The sequence below is a fragment of the Equus asinus genome, chromosome 25, assembly GCF_041296235.1.
Source record: "Equus asinus isolate D_3611 breed Donkey chromosome 25, EquAss-T2T_v2, whole genome shotgun sequence".
NCBI lineage: Eukaryota > Metazoa > Chordata > Mammalia > Perissodactyla > Equidae > Equus > Equus asinus.
In genome coordinates, this window is record NC_091814.1 from 12,307,497 (window position 1) to 12,313,496 (window position 6,000).

Below are 6,000 nucleotides of genomic sequence, written 5' to 3' on the forward strand. Positions count from 1 at the left end.
AGAGCTCACAGAGTCATCTCCACCCCCACCACTCACCAACTTCCACCAATGTCTGTTAGTTTTTCCTGCCCTTTACTTCCACATAAATTGAATTATAAAGTATGTACAGGGTTTTTTTGTGGGAGAGGGGCGTGGGTGTGACTCCTGTCATTTCAACATTACGTTTATGAAATGTATGCATGTTTTCCACGTAGTTCTTTGTTTCCGTGTGTGTTCCTTGTATGAACATACCTCAACATATGTATTTCTTCTACTGTTGTTGGGCATATGAGTCGTTTGCAGTTTAGGATATTTCGAATTGGTAGGAACAATCTTTTATATGTCTTTTGGTGGACACACTCACACGTTTCTCTGGGGCGGCCCGTTCCAATAGAAATGTAATGCCAGTCATAGGAATTTTAAATTTCCTGGTAGGTGTATTTTAAAAATTAAAATAAAAAAGGTGAAATCAATTTTAATAATGTTTTAGGAGACCTACTGTATCAAAAATATTATCACTGCAACATGAGATGCTAGCAACATTTCAAGTGTTCAGAGGCTACACGTGTCTTGTAGCTACCATACTGGACAGTGCAGGTGTAAGGTATAGAGCTAAAAGTAGAATTTCTGGGCCACAGCACACAAGTGTGTATGTACAACCCTTAGGTGATACTTCCAAAAATTCTTCCAGCATTGTTCAACATATTTATACTCTTACCAGAAATGGATGAGAGTTTCCAGGGCTCCCCATCCGGTCAACACGTGGAATTGTCAGTCTTTTCTTTTTTTTTTAAATCAGGTTTATTGAGATGATAGTCACGTAAATTAAAATTCACCAACATTAGATCACACTACATATTTTTCAATGATACCATTTCTTTGCAAAGCTGGATTTTGGTGGTTGCTGTGATCAAAAGCAAGTACCATGCAAAAAGTCCATGTCAAACAGGAAATGTAGGTGGCAGTTTGAGAAGCTGTGCAGTGCACAACACCAAGGTATGTGAGTTTCAAACGTCAGAACACTGGAAACAACAAACCACTCTATTGCACTTTGCAGAGAGTCAAGAGAACACATAAGAATATCCACAGCTCCAGCCACATACCCACAAAATACAGAAATCTAGGCAAACTCAGCAAACAACAACATTCCCCAAGTAAAGTGATATTTATGTGGCCAGCCAATCTATCGGGAGATTAGAGCAAACAGGAAAGAGAGAGAGAGAATTTGCAGGCAATCAAAGATTATTCATTAAATAACAATTTAATATTAGTCAAAGGTTTAAGGTTAACTATCGGTCTTTAAATTGTAAAATAAGCTGATACATATTGGAATGTGAGAATGTTGGGATCATATATTAGAAGACACCTAAAAATATTTATCAAAAGTTGTAAATGGAATAATTGAGTCCTCTGGTTGCTAGAAGTGTAAGAATTTATCCCCTTCTAAAGATAGCGTCTGGAATATTTAATTACTTGAACTCATAACTTTAAAATTTTATCAATTGAAATACTTATTGGAATTAACGTTTGCTTATTTTAGCAGTACAACCGGTATAGGAAATTTAGGAAATTTAACTGAATTAGGACTTTCAAGCCAAAAGAAACCCAAGACTTGTATATACTAGAGTATTATGTAACCATTATTTTCCACATTATGAGAAAATCTGAAGGAAAATACATGATACTTTTTAAACCAAAATTATTAAACCATTCTAATTTTTGTAAGGAGTCACCTTGACAAATAAAATATCCAACATGACATAAACTTGTTCAATGCCATTATATATCAAATATTTAAATTACTTAAATTGTTGAAAAGTATTAAGATTCCTCTCTATCAACTTCATTTCTTTCCTTTTTTTGTACCAAGCAATCAAGACCATTCATTCAATCTATAGCTAAATCATTTATTTTTCCATGTTGCAAATTCAGCAACAAAATTTTTCCTTATGGATATATCACATTTAAAGCATAAGTAGCAAAACATTTTTTCTAGAAATTCTTAATTCTCTTATTTTAAATTTATATAAGTGATTATTGCCACCCTTAAACTAATCTGGCAGTAACACCTTTAAAGTTTTTGAGAGCTAATTTGTCTATTCCCTCCAGAGGAAGAGAAAGCATATCGATTTGTCTCTGAGAAAATATATTTACAAAAGGGAAAGATTCCATCAACCTACTGGGCATTCTAAAGGAACTAACTGTGGTATCATTATTTAAGGTGGGAAGAGAGGCAATGACATCTATTAACAGTGCTTACTGGTGAAGGAAACAAAAGGAAATAATTTAGCAACATGAGGTCCTTGAAGGACCCTCATTGCTAAAAATTGGAGTAATTCCATGACGTCCTTTTGAGTCGCGCAAGACATTGTCTTTTCCAGGGTATATATCTGTTCACAAAGTTATTGATTTTCATGATTTTACTAAGGGCTGACCTTACTGCTTATAGTTTTGGGAAGTATTAAATCTTGATTTGTATAATTGTCAGAATTGTTCATGTTGCTCATTTAATTGCTTGTTTGCCATGATATAAATATCTTTTTTCCTCTCCTTTCTTGGGTCTCATTTGAACAATCTTTAAAGAACATTAAAGAAAAATCTTTTAGCTATTTAGAAACTTGAGTTTACCAATCAATGAAAGTTGCCCCCTGCATGCTAGAAATTCAGTTTTCTTCCTGTACTAACACCTCCTTTCATTCAAGCAATTTATTAAAGCCAAGAGTTCCTGTGGAGGGACCAAGTGTATTCAGATCATCCTTATTACAGATACTCCACTTTTTGCAGAAATTGACAACTACTGATTGGGCCCATAAAGTTCCCTCACTGGAGAGACAAGATGTGAACAACTTCTCATCGCTACTGTAAGTGAGCATAAGTGAGGCCATCTTGTTACGCCAAATGGCCCCAGCCCCTCCTCTGTGTGACTACTCACTTCTCTGCACATACTCTAAAAAAATTCACATGCTCTGGTGATTTATGGCTTCCACTTCCATATGTACTCCCCAACAGCTTGATAAATTAAAACTTTGTTCTATGAGTTTGTCTCCAGAAACGGGCTGACCACAGGTGGGAAACACACCTACAAGGTATCCATCACAGCTGACAGCAGAATGGAACAATGAAAGGCCCTGGAGTCCGCTATGCCTGAAACAAAACCCCTCCTTACTGCCCATTTTCCCTATATAACTACCTCAAGGTTCTGTAATCCTTGAAGATGGTTTTTTTTTGAGACATTAGTCTGTCATCTTCCTGATCACGTCAGCTAATCCAATTAAATCTTCCTTTCTCACTCCCTAACTCATTGTGATTAATTGGCTCAGATCAAGGAGAACAGAGTGAACTCATTGCTCAGTATCACTACGGTCTCAAGTACCAGGAAATACCAGAATCCACAGCACAACAGGCAATCAAAAGAGACTCACAGACTAGATTAGCTGTCATCTACTACCTAACAGGGAATAGATCCCTGTCAACCACCATTAGCTGTCCAACGTACGCAATAGAATCTCTCTGTGTAATGCTCAAACACCCTTCTGTTGTACCTCCCCCTTAGATAAGTCAGAAGGGTACCACTCCCTTCTTAGAATATCATAGATGGATGTATAGAAAGATTATTGTGTTGGCAAGTAAGTGAAGAAGGGGACATTGATAGAGTTGGAAAATAAATTGGAGAGTAATTTGGTACTGCTTCTGTGGAAGGCAAATTTGCAGGATTTACTGAAATTACAAGCGTATAAACACTACAATTTAGACAGTGCACTTCCAGTTGTCCACTCTACAGAAATACCTGTGTAAGTAGCCAAAGATATGGGAACAAGAATGAGGGTTGCAGCATTATTTGTAGTCATAAAACCATGAAGTCAACTTAATTTAAAAAGCAATATGAAAAAGGTTAAATAAATAATGCACAAACTATGGAAGAAGTGCCTTTGTCAAAAATAATGCAGAGGATAATGATGATTCACCAGATCACAACATTATTGATAGAGCAGTTACCAAATCCAGGCACATCCTGGGGGAAGGAAACTTTCGTTGGCCTCATATTTACAGATGAAAAACCTGTGGCACACCAACCCCAAATGCTGCCAAGGATGTGGAGCAACAGGAACTCTCATTCACTGCTGGTGGGAACGCAAAATGGTACAGACACTTTGCAAGAGTTTGGTAGTGTCTTCCAAAACTAAAAATATTCTTAACATATGATCCAGCAATTGCACTCCTTGCTATTTATCCAAAGGAGTCGAAAAGTTATGCCCACGCAAAAACTTGCACACAGATATTTATAGCAGCTTTATTTATAATTGCCAAAACTTTGAAGCAATCAAGATGTTTTTCACTAGTTAAATGGATAAACAGTGGTCCATCCAGGTAATGGAATATTATTCAGCATTAAAAAGAAATAAGCTATCAAGCCATGAAAAACATGAAGGAATCTTAAATGCATATTCCTAAGTGACAGAAGCCAATGTGAAAAGGCTCCATACTGTATGTAAAAAGATCAGTGGTTGCCAGCGGTGGGGTGAGGGGGATGGATAGGCAGAGCAGGAAGGACTTTCAGGATAGTAAAAATACTCTGTATGAGACTATAATGGCAGATACATGTCATTATAAATTCTCCAAACCCATGGAATGTGCAACACCAAGAGTGACCTGTAATGTATACTACGGACTTTGGAGATTGTGATGTGTCAATGTAGATTCATCAGCCGCAACAAATGTACCACTCTGTTAGGGGATGCTAATAAAGAGGGAGGCTATGCATATGGGAGGGAGACAGGGAGCGTGCGAGGAATCTCTGTACCTTCCCCTCCAATTTTGCTGTGAACCCGAAACGCTCTAAATATTAGTCTTAATTAAAACAAAAAAGTAAGCACAATTGAGAAGCTCAATCTTCCCAAAGTAAGCATTTTGAAAAAGGAATGCAAGTATGTCTAGAAAATTAAACACACACACACACACACACACACACACGCACAGAGAAATGCTGAAGCACCAAAAGTTCAGCTTACTCTTCAAGCCTGTAAAGGGCAGAATAAAGATTTTATCTCACCACACCAGAAGCAGAACTCTGTTTCAGGAATTCCTCTACTGCATGTAGAAACCTGACATCCCAGCAGACACTGTGTGAGAATCTGGTTGTGGAGGTGTGAGGAGGATAGAGCCCAGAACACAGGAGGGTAAATTGTGTAAGAGAAAAATCCACAGGAGATGGAGAGCAGGAAACACGTAGGACGAAGTTGGAATCCACGGGCTTACGTCCCCGGGTGGGATCGAACCACCAACCTCTCGGTTAACAGCCGAACGCGCTAACCGATTGCGCCACAGGGACTCGAGCGCTTCCGCCTCCTGGTCTCCTTAGGATGTGAGCACCTACTCAGCCCCCACGATGTGTCGCCCGCCCTGAAGTCCACCTGCAAGTCCAAAGCCTCGGAAAAACGGAGAGACCAGAGCGATGAATCATGCTGTTTGTCGCGTTGGAAACTGGTGCACTTGATGATTCCGAAACTAGAAGGGCAGCAGAACGGCCTCGTCCCGCCCTGCCCGTCACCCGCCTCAGAGGCCAGCGTCCCTGGAGACGCCCGGGTGCGCGATCCCCCGGGCCACGTGGGGGCCTAGGGAAGGTGAACAGCCTGTGGGCTCTCGTGATGGCTCTTGCCGTTTTCTTCATTTTCACCTAAAAGAATGAGCGTTTGCCCAGGCTTCTGAGACGCCTTCGGAAAGATGCTGCAGGTTCCTGTGTCCAGCACCGGAGCTCCACGAGGGCAGTGGTCGCTCCTGTGTCCCTTTGTCGACAATAGGATTTGCCACTCCACAGGACTCTCTACTAGGACTTGTTGAATGAATACATTGTCGTCTGTAGCTTTTAGTTCCATGAAGAATCCTGAGAATGGAAATAATGAAAGGTCTTTCAAAGCGGAAAGTTCTTTCTAAAAGAACCGGACTTCACTCCGGTTAATTGATTTCGTGGGGCGGGCAACGGGAAAGGCCTACGATGCCAGTCTGCGCTGTGGGCTCCTGGTG

The 6,000-nt window shown here is 39.9% G+C and overlaps 1 non-coding gene across 1 annotated transcript; it reads right to left on the reverse strand.

Moving 5' to 3' along the window:
• Nucleotides 1-5,234: 5,234 nt before the first annotated feature.
• TRNAN-GUU (transfer RNA asparagine (anticodon GUU)) lies at nucleotides 5,235-5,308 on the reverse strand. The gene has a single exon. It is a non-coding gene; the product is annotated as a tRNA-Asn (tRNA).
• Nucleotides 5,309-6,000: the final 692 nt, after the last annotated feature.